Consider the following 11,184-nt stretch of genomic DNA (forward strand, 5'->3'; position numbering starts at 1 on the left):
CGTTAAGATGACGAAGTAGTATGTCCCAATTGCTTTGCTACACACTCAAAAGTATGTACTTTTTCTTCACAAAAAGAGTACATAGGCTACTTTTAGGGCGTAGTATAAGTAGGCGAATTGGGACGCAGCAATCTACAAATTTCAAAAACCATCATGCACTGCTTCAAGTCAGCCGCCGATCGTTCTGCGGCTGCGCAGACTGCATGTTGCGGAAACGGTCTCTTGTTCAGCTCTGTTTCAACTTGTGGTGAAGCTGGGACACGCATCGACGAACAAGTTTTCTTACTTGTTCCCGTCGTTGTAGAATCTTTTCAAGTCGGTACATCTTAACATTCAGCAAGCAGAAGACACAGAAACGCAAGAACAATGAACGGAGACAGATGGAGAACAGACACGAGAATTAAAAAAAATATAGATCAAGATAAACAAACAGAGGAACCGGTGAGATTGGAAAGCATGGAGCTGTGTAGGTATTTTATTGTTTATAAACCCAAAATATATATTTTTGTGTCCATATGGTTTAATTAAATTTAATTGGGTTAAACTTTCAAAATAAAATGGCATATTACTTGCATTCTTTTGAGGATCAAGTCTAAAATTTCAGTTTTTTATTCAACTAGCGCTAGTTTGGCATAATCTTATTAGAACTGTTTAACAGTAAACAAAAGTAAATTGTTCTGAATATTATAATTAATTTGGGAAAACATTTGAGTCAAGTCGCCTGCCTCGGGGCCCGTCGCCATATGCGCGCCTTCCTCGGGACCTGTCAATTAGAGCAGTGGTTCTCAATCCTGGTCCTGGGGACCCACAGCTCTGCACAGTTTGTATGCCTCCCTCATTTAACACACCTGATTCAGATCATCATCTCGTTAGGAAACAGCTCTGAACTGAACAGGGTGTGTCAGATAAAGGAGACATATAAAATGTGCAGAGCTGTGGGTCCCCAGGGCCAGGATTGAGAACCACTGAATTAGAGTAGGCCTAGGCAAGGACAGCCAAGCCCCCCCTTCCCCAAAATCCCGTCCGCCTGCCCTAACCCACACACTCCTCTGCAGTAAATGCCATCTTTTGTGTGTTCCAGGCAATGATGAGTTTCAATAACAACTGATCAAATGTAGCCTAAATATTATTTTATTTCCACAACTTTCTTAAAAGTGCATTCATGAACGATTCTTTGCAATAGCAAACAATTTCCAACTTCATGCAGGCCTAATTGAGGCTCCTTTTAAAATCACTGAACATCTGTAGGCCTAACCACAAGTCAACAAAACATGCTTAACATGTGTAATTGGCGCCAGAGCTACCGCCGACTACACCTGACGGGTGGAATCGGCACGGTGTGTCTGGGCTTTAAGCGCACATTTGAAGGAGATGCACATCGTATCAAACAAAATCAGCACAATGGACAGCTCTCTGATCAATGAACGACAACGCTGTTTGTTCACGGAACACATGACATTTAACAGTCAACTGCAATGAAGGCATGTTATTAGATCGAACAGATTCTTTTTTACGAACAATTTTTTTAACGATTTCAGCCACATAAAAGCTCAGAAGCCTTCCGTTTTTGCAATCTGTGATTCTGTACCCACAAATTCATAAACCGTGCCCACGCTTTCGCAATCCGTTCCCACGGGTTTGTAAACTTTACTCACGGATTTGTGGCTCGCCCTCATTTTAGAAGAACACCACGTTGTAAACGAATTTTAGGCTATATTGTTTTATTGTGTATTAAGTGGCATACATCAAATTGTCTTAACTGCGTCTGCATGTTTAAAGTGATTCTCAACTGTAGCGTGTATGAGGTGGAATATTTAATATGAATGGCGTGCATCAAAATCTTTTGTTTATTTGTGATAATCTTAGCACTTAAAAAAAAAATCTTAGCACTTTAGTATTATTGTCTAACTTGTAGCCTATTATGAATGATATTTGATAAATTTCTTTGTTCCCTTTTTGTATGTTTTGGACAAAAGCGTCTTCTAAATATGTAGCCTAAAATGTAATAATAATAATAATAATAATAATAATTATTATTATTATCACAAATTATTATTTGTGTTTAACTATAAATGAGTTCACTTAGTAATACAGAGAACAGGCGCGCTCAACTCCCAAACCGTTTATGGGTGCGAGTTATAAAGAAGTTATTAAATAAAGATGAAAAACCGCACTCTCTAGTTGTATCTCATATATTTATTTATGCCATGTCCACACAGATGCGTTTCAGCCTAAGCCATCATCAGTGTGTGGTGTGAAACACAAAAAAGATTGCTTTTTAAACATCACAGGTGAACCCCATTAACGTCATCAAATAATCTGCACCGTCAGGTGCATCAGGTTACCAACATTGTAGAAACACACAAGGAATACAAAACAGGCCATAGATAGACAATGCTTACATGTAACCCCTATGAACAACCACCAAAAAACAAAAAGACAAGAGCAAAAAAAATAATAATAATAAAAAAAAAAAAAAATAATTAACAAATTAAATAAATTGAACACAAATCTAAACATAAGAATTAAATTGATTAAATTGATTTCAGATTAAATTGTTTCACAAGAAACAATTTAAAGCCAATTCTTCATTTAAACCATTGGGGTAGCTATATACTGTTTGAAGCGTATAAATCCAAAAAGCCTCTCGTTGAAGGAGATAGCGCTCCCTATCTCCACCCAGTTGAAGAGATATAACTAACTCGATGCCTTGAAATTTCAAAGTACAAATATCATGCCCAAATTCATTAAAATGTCTAGCCACAGGTGACTTAATGTCGTGATTACGTATGTTACTTTTGTGTTTGTGTAATCTTATTCTTAACTCTCTTTTTGTTTTACCAACATAACAAAGCCCACTTGGGCATTTAAGTAAATACACAACAAAGGACGTACGGCAAGTAATTCTCCCTCTCACAGAGAATGTCTTGCCAGTCTGTGGATGTGAAAAAGAATGAACTATGATCATCGCATTACAATTCACGCAACTCCTACAAGAGAAATAGCCCGGATCAAGGGCTGTAAGCCAATTGGTAGGCGGAGTGTAAGAATCAGCTCCAACCAGCATATCTCTCAAATTATACGACCTCTTATAGGCAAAAAGTGGAGTGTTTTTAAAAGGGTTTTATTCACTTAGTAATACAGTAATATGTTTGTCATAAAATAATTTATCAATGCTTTATTTTTATAGGCTATAACCTAACCTTTTACAGTTTTGGATAAAATATAGGCCTACATTTTTTGCATAATTTTTGCTTAAAAATAAAGCATTCATAATTATTTTATGATAAACATATTACTTTCTTAAGTGAACTTATTTAAAGTTATAAACTCAAATAATAATAATAATAATTATTATTATTATTATTACATTTTAGGCTACATATAGAAGACGCTTTTGTCCAAAACTTACAAAAAAGGAACAAAGCAATTCGTCAAATATCAGTCATAAATACAGGTTAGACAATAATACTAAAGTGCCAAGATTATATTTTTTTTAAGTACTAAGGTTATCACAAATAAACAAAAGATTTTGATGCATGTCATTCGTGTTAAATAGTATATATTCCACCCCATAGGCTACCTGCTACAATTGAGAATCACTTTAAACATGCAGACGCAGTTAAGACAATTTGATGTATTCCACTTAATACATAATAAAACAATATAGGCTAAAATAAGATTTGTTAACAACGTACCTCCTCCTGGTGTTCTTCTAAAATGAGGGTGAGCTACAAAACCGTGAATAGCCTACAGTTTACAAACCCGTGGGTACAGATTGCAAAAACTGAAGGCACGGTTTACAAGTCTGAGAGCGCGGATTGGAAACTCGTGGGTACGGTTGTTTAATAATCCGTGGGCACGATTTGTTAAACCGAGGGAACAGTTTGAGAATTCGTGAGTAGGCTACTGTTTATAGACTGAGCGGACGGATTGCAAAACCGTCGCCATGGATTGTTTTTTTTACTCACACAGGTGACTTCCCAGGCTCCGTATCCTCCCTTAATGCTGACTTCTGTTGACTTGGGACAAGGAAACGACGCATTTTAAAGCTAATACTCGCACACACAATTACCGATATCAATAGAGCTGCATACAGTTATTTTTTCTTTGAATAGGTGATATTTTTCTTTGAAAATAACTGCATACAGTTATTTTTTCTTTCAATAGGTGAGGCGCGCCTCACCTATTGAAAACTGCTGCTCTAAACCATCAGGAATCAGCGGTGAGAAGAAGAAAGCTGTACACACGTGACATGTTTATTTTAGTACACCACCACCAATTCCACACTACAAAAAGAATCATGTAAAACCCAGTAAACCCTGAGATTATTACTCATGACAATAAAACAAAATATATGGATATGAGAATGTGTATACAATATAACTAAATTAACAATCTCTTACATAATTTCTTATTTCACTAAACATTAAGTTTCGGAGACATTTTTATTAAACATGGACCTTTATGTTCATTAAATATACTTTTTATGTCACAGTTACTTGTGCTTACCTCGGAGCCCGTCACCATAATACGCGATCCGTTATATGCCTTGGGACCTGTCAACATAATACGTGGTCACGGATATTCGCACCTACCTCAGGAACCATCCCCGTTATATGCACATGCCTCGGGACCTGTCACCATCATATGCCGTCTGTTATTCGTGCCTGCCTCGGGGCCCGTCACCATAATACTTGATCCGTTATATGCCCGCCTGCCTCGGGACCTGTCAACATAATACGCGGTCATGGATATTCACGCCTGCCTCAGGAACCGTCCCCGTTATATGCGTAAGGGAACCTAGGTTGTTCGTGGGAATTTTCCCATTCATTTAAGTTGCCATTGTCAGCCTAGGCACTCGAAGGTGCACGAAATGGACGACACGAGCTGCTTATTCCAATGGTGGCGTGGACGTTTTCTAAAATCGCATATAAAGTGGCCAAAATTACCATAAATTACCATAGGCCCTGTGTGGACGCCTCTGGGGGTGCCAGCGCACTGCGGGGAGGTCCACCAAGTGCTTTTGGGGTCCGCCAACTACCTACTCTTCACCATAGTCCTCCTCAGTGCCACGAAGTGCCTATTTTGATCCCTAACCACCTATCATCTTCTTCATTGCCACAAAGTGCCTATGGGGTCCCCTGACCACCTAAACTTCACCATAGTCTTCCTCTTTGTCCACAAAGTGTCTATTTTGACCCCTAACTACCTATCCTCATCTTCATTGCCACGAAGTGCCTATGGTGCCCCCTAACCACCTAAACTTCACCATAGTCTTCCTCATTGTCCACAAAGTGCCTCTTTTTACCCCTAACCACCTATCCTCTTCTTCATTGCCACAAAGTGCCTATGGGGCCCCCTAACCACCTAAACTTCACCATAGTCTTCCTCAGTACCACAAAGTGCCTATTTTGACCACTAACCACCTATCCTCTTCTTCATTGCCACAAAGTGCCTATTGTGCCCCCTAACCACCTACATAGTCTTCCTCAGTACCACGAAGTGCCTATTTTGACCCTTAACCACCTATCCTCTTCTTCATTTCCACAAAGTGCCTGAAATTCACCATAGTCTTCCTCATCGTCCACAAAGATTGGCGGTGGACAGACAGGCCGTTCGTGGTCACACAGGCGGTCAGGGGGACGAACGGGCACTTCGTGGTCACACATGCGGTTAGGGGGACGAATAGGCTGTTCGTGTCAGTGGGCGTGGTCAGGGGGCGGTCACGGGCGGTCAGGGGGACGAACGGGCACTTCGTGGTCACACAGGCGGTTAGGGGGACGAATAGGCTGTTCGTGTCAGTGGCCGTGGTCAGGGGGCGGTCACGGGCGGTCAGGGGGACGGACCGTCATTTCGTGGTCAAAGAGGTGGTTAGGGGGACGAATAGGCCGTTCGTGTCAGTGGGCGTGGTCAGGGGGCGGTCACGGGCGGTCAGTGGGACGATCGGGCGCTTCGTGGTCGGTGGGTGTGGTCAGGGAATTTCGCAACAAGGCGGTCAAGGGGAGGCACTTGCGCTCCGTGGACGCCCGCCTGCAACCTGTTTGGCACGCGTCGAAACGATTGCAGGTGGTCGGAGAGTCGCCCTCTTGTGGCCGCTGCCCAGATTGCGAGCGAGGGGGCAAAAATTCGTCGGGCTCCCACGGGGCCCCCCCTCGGGCCTGGCGCGGTCGGCCGGGCCCTGAAAAATCATCTAGGGGGCGTCACGCAGCGGTCCACTTACCTCCTACCACAAAGTACCTAGTCTATGCCCGCCTGCCTCGGGACCTGTCAACATAATACGCGGTCATGGATATTCACGCCTGCCTCAGGAACCGTCCCCGTTATATGCGTAAGGGAACCTAGGTTGTTTGTGGGAATTTTCCCATTCATTTAAGTTGCCATTGTCAGCCTAGGCACTCGAAGGTGCACGAAATGGACGACACGAGCTGCTTATTCCAATGGTGGCGTGGACGTTTTCTAAAATCGCATATAAAGTGGCCAAAATTACCATAAATTACCATAGGCCCTGTGTGGACGCCTCTGGGGGTGCCAGCGCACTGTGGGGAGGTCCACCAAGTGCTTTTGGGGTCCGCCAACTACCTTCTCTTCACCATAGTCCTCCTCAGTGCCACGAAGTGCCTATTTTGATCCCTAACCACCTATCCTCTTCTTCATTGCCACGAAGTGCCTATGGGGTCCCCTGACCACCTAAACTTCACCATAGTCTTCCTCTTTGTCCACAAAGTGTCTATTTTGACCCCTAACTACCTATCCTCATCTTCATTGCCACGAAGTGCCTATGGGGCCCCCTAACCACCTAAACTTCACCATAGTCTTCCTCATTGTCCACAAAGTGCCTCTTTTTACCACTAAACACCTATCCTCTTCTTCATTGCCACAAAGTGCCTATGGGGCCCCCTAACCACCTAAACTTCACCATAGTTTTCCTCAGTACCACGAAGTGCCTATTTTGACCCCTAACCACCTATCCTCTTCTTCATTGCCACAAAGTGCCTATGGGGCCCCCCTAACCACCTAAACTTCACCATAGTTTTCCTCAGTACCACGAAGTGCCTATTTTGACCCTTAACCACCTATCCTCTTCATTGCCACAAAGTGCCTATGGGGCCCCCCTAACCACCTAAACTTCACCATAGTTTTCCTCAGTACCACAAAGTGCCTATTTTGACCACTAACCACCTATCCTCTTCTTCATTGCCACAAAGTGCCTATGGGGCCCCCTAACCACCTAAACTTCACCATAGTCTTCCTCAGTACCACAAAGTGCCTATTTTGACCACTAACCACCTATCCTCTTCTTCATTGCCACAAAGTGCCTATTGTGCCCCCTAACCACCTACATAGTCTTCCTCAGTACCACGAAGTGCCTATTTTGACCCCTAACCACCTATCCTCTTCTTCATTTCCACAAAGTGCCTGAAATTCACCATAGTCTTCCTCATCGTCCACAATGATTTGGCGGTGGACGGACAGGCCGTTCGTGGTCACACAGGCGGTCAGGGGGACGAACGGGCACTTCGTGGTCACACATACGGTTAGGGGGACGAATAGGCTGTTCGTGTCAGTGGGCGTGGTCAGGGGGCGGTCACGGGCGGTCAGGGGGACGAACGGGCACTTCGTGGTCACACAGGCGGTTAGGGGGATGAATAGGCTGTTCGTGTCAGTGGCCGTGGTCAGGGGGCGGTCACGGGCGGTCAGGGGGACGGACCGTCATTTCGTGGTCAAAGAGGTGGTTAGGGGGACGAATAGGCCGTTCGTGTCAGTGGGCGTGGTCAGGGGGCGGTCACGGGCGGTCAGTGGGACGATCGGGCGCTTCGTGGTCGGTGGGTGTGGTCAGGGAATTTCGCAACAAGGCGGTCAAGGGGAGGCACGTGCGCTCCGTGGACGCCCGCCTGCAACCTGTTTGGCACGCGTCGAAACGATTGCAGGTGGTCGGAGAGTCGCCCTCTTGTGGCCGCTGCCCAGATTGCGAGCGAGGGGGCAAAAATTCGTCGGGCTCCCACGGGGCCCCCCCTCGGGCCTGGCGCGGTCGGCCGGGCCCTGAAAAATCATCTAGGGGGCGTCACGCAGCGGTCCACTTACCTCCTACCACAAAGTACCTAGTCTATGCCCGCCTGCCTCGGGACCTGTCAACATAATACGCGGTCATGGATATTCACGCCTGCCTCAGGAACCGTCCCCGTTATATGCGTAAGGGAACCTAGGTTGTTTGTGGGAATTTTCCCATTCATTTAAGTTGCCATTGTCAGCCTAGGCACTCGAAGGTGCACGAAATGGACGACACGAGCTGCTTATTCCAATGGTGGTGTGGACGTTTTCTAAAATCGCATATAAAGTGGCCAAAATTACCATAAATTACCATAGGCCCTGTGTGGACGCCTCTGGGGGTGCCAGCGCACTGCGGGGAGGTCCACCAAGTGCTTTTGGGGTCCACCAACTACCTACTCTTCACCATAGTCCTCCTCAGTGCCACGAAGTGCCTATTTTGATCCCTAACCACCTATCCTCTTCTTCATTGCCACGAAGTGCCTATGGGGTCCCCTGACCACCTAAACTTCACCATAGTCTAAGTGCCTATTTTGACCCCTAACCACCTATCCTCTTCTTCATTGCCACGAAGTGCCTATGGTGCCCCCTAACCACCTAAACTTCACCATAGTCTTCCTCAGTACCACAAAGTGCCTATTTTGACCACTAACCTCCTATCCTCTTCTTCATTGCCACAAAGAGCCTATTGTGCCCCCTAACCACCTACATAGTCTTCCTCAGTACCACGAAGTGCCTATTTTGACCCCTAACCACCTATCCTCTTCTTCATTGCCACAAAGTGCCTGAACTTCACCATAGTCTTCCTCATCATCCACAAAGATTGGCGGTGGACGTACAGGCCGTTCGTGGTCACACAGGCGGTCAGGGGGACGAACTGGCACTTCGTGGTCACACAGGCGGTTAGGGGGACGAATAGGCTGTTCGTGTCAGTGGGCGTGGTCAGGGGGCGGTCACAGGCGGTCAGGGGGACGGACGGGCATTTCGTGGTCAAACAGGCGGTTAGGGGGACGAATAGGCCGTTCGTGTTAGTGGGCGTGGTCAGGGGGCGGTCAGGGGGACGAACGGGCGCTTTGTGGTCGGTGGGTGTGGTCAGGGAATTTCGCGAAAAGGCGGTCAGGGGGAGGCACGTGCGCTCGGTGGACGCCCGGCTGCAACCTGTTGGCACGCGTCGAAACGATTGCAGGTGGTCGGAGAGTCACCCCCTTGTGGCCGCTGCCCAGATTGCGAGCGAGGGGGCAAAAATTCGTCAGGCTCCCGCGGGGCCCCCCCTCGGGCCTGGCGCGGTCGGCCGGGCCCCGAAAAATCATCTAGGGGGCGTCACGCAGCGGTCCACTTACCTCCTACCACAAAGTACCTAGTCTATGCCCGCCTGCCTCGGGGCCTGTCACCATAATATGAGGTCTGTTATTCGTGCCTGCATCGGGTCCCGTCACAGTTAAATGTGCCTGCCTCTGGGCCCTTCACCATAATACACGATCCGTAATATGTCCGCCTTCCTCGGGACCTGTCAACACAATATGCGGTCATGGATATTAACGCCTGCCTCAGGAACCACCCCCGTTATATGCGCCTGCTTCGGGGCCTGTCACCCTAATATGCAATAGTTACTTTCCCTGGTAATTATTATCATTTTGATGTACATGATACTTTCTTAGGCTACCTCTTTTCCTTCTAGTGTCAGTTCTATACACTGACATGCAAAATATATGACTAATAATAATGACTGCACACCGCATACACTACCACAGAATTTTCTTCTTAATCTTTCATTTTATGTATATTAATAAACACCAGACCAAAAAGTAAATTGTCTTTATTAATTGTACAGTGAAATTGTCACTGGAAAGAAGCCACTGTAAAACTGGAGAGGAGATTGAGAACAAACAGGAGGAACCACCAGCCAATGAATTACGAGGGACAGTGAAACTCCAGAGATGTGATAGCATGGAGCATTCAAAACCATCCTGTATGTATTTTATTACATTAGCTCTCACTGCTCTGATGAATTCATGATCTCTCTGGTAAATAACAGTTATAAAACAACTGTAAACATACAATGTGCATGCAGTTACAGCTGTAACATATGTTAAAGGCGGTTATTTCCTTTTTATGTCAAGTCTCTCTAGATCCAGTTAAACTGGAGTGTGATGTACCAAAGACAGTTCAAGATGAGGTGAGTTTATATCACTGACAGATATAATGATTGAAACTGATCATAGTAGATAAATATAACTTTGCACTGGCTAATATTTGTGTATGAATATTATGAATAATAAAAACTCTGCTCTCTCTGTTCCAGCACTGATGTCTCAAGTATTCCTGTTCCTCTGGATTCAGAAGCCTCTATCTTTATAGTTTGCAAAAATAGAGAGAATGGAGATTTATGGCAGACAACATCTCTGAATTCTCTCAGACTCGTTTACAGCTGCTATTTAAATCGATCTCAAGCGAAATCATAACTGTACTGGTTCTTGGCTGACAACTTGTGATGGGATCCGTCTATGACTGTGGTGTAATGGCTCAGTACACGACCCAGTTTAAAATGGTCACTTTATTGTATTTATTTTTTGTGCATTTATTTGCAACTTTTTAACTGTTTTCTGATATGTTATAAATACAAATAATTGTACTTTTGTATTAATGCAATAAATAATGTTAATTAGAGCTTAGTTTCACTTCCTATTGTTGTGTCATTATCCAAAAGTACATATTTGAGTGACAGCAGCTTGTAGAAATGCCCAATAGCAGGCTTACATATTTTTCTATATGGTTCAGTGTTGTGTGATCTCTATATGGTGGCTCCTTCATCTGATTTTTGTAAATAAAACTGCTTTTCTGAAACATTTGATTGTGAACATGATTTCAAACAAAGCTTTCAAAAGTATTTTGGATGGTAAACTTCTGTTAGTGAAAAACATTGCCTTTCATGTTGCATTTATCTCATACTGCATATAATTTATCTGTACTACTAAAATTATTATTAAAACGGTAATTACCATAATGATTTACATCTAAATAAAACCAGTCAATACTGAGGGTGGCAAACATTGACCTAACATTAGCAGAGCCTTAATGGGGTTTGTCCACTAGATGGAGCTGTAGCTTATCTTTAATTCTGCAAGCATGAGCTGC

At 44.5% G+C, this 11,184-nt stretch overlaps 1 long non-coding RNA gene across 1 annotated transcript; it reads left to right on the forward strand.

Annotated features, from left to right (window-relative positions):
- Positions 1–170: 170 nt before the first annotated feature.
- On the forward strand, positions 171–10,898 carry LOC308705494. Its single transcript, XR_014031919.1, has 4 exons — positions 171–466; positions 9,881–10,018; positions 10,170–10,225; positions 10,352–10,898. It is a non-coding gene; the product is annotated as an uncharacterized lncRNA (long non-coding RNA).
- The last annotated feature ends 286 nt before the right edge of the window (positions 10,899–11,184 follow it).

Source organism: Scardinius erythrophthalmus (genome assembly GCF_964197995.2).
Source record: "Scardinius erythrophthalmus genome assembly, chromosome: 17".
NCBI lineage: Eukaryota > Metazoa > Chordata > Actinopteri > Cypriniformes > Leuciscidae > Scardinius > Scardinius erythrophthalmus.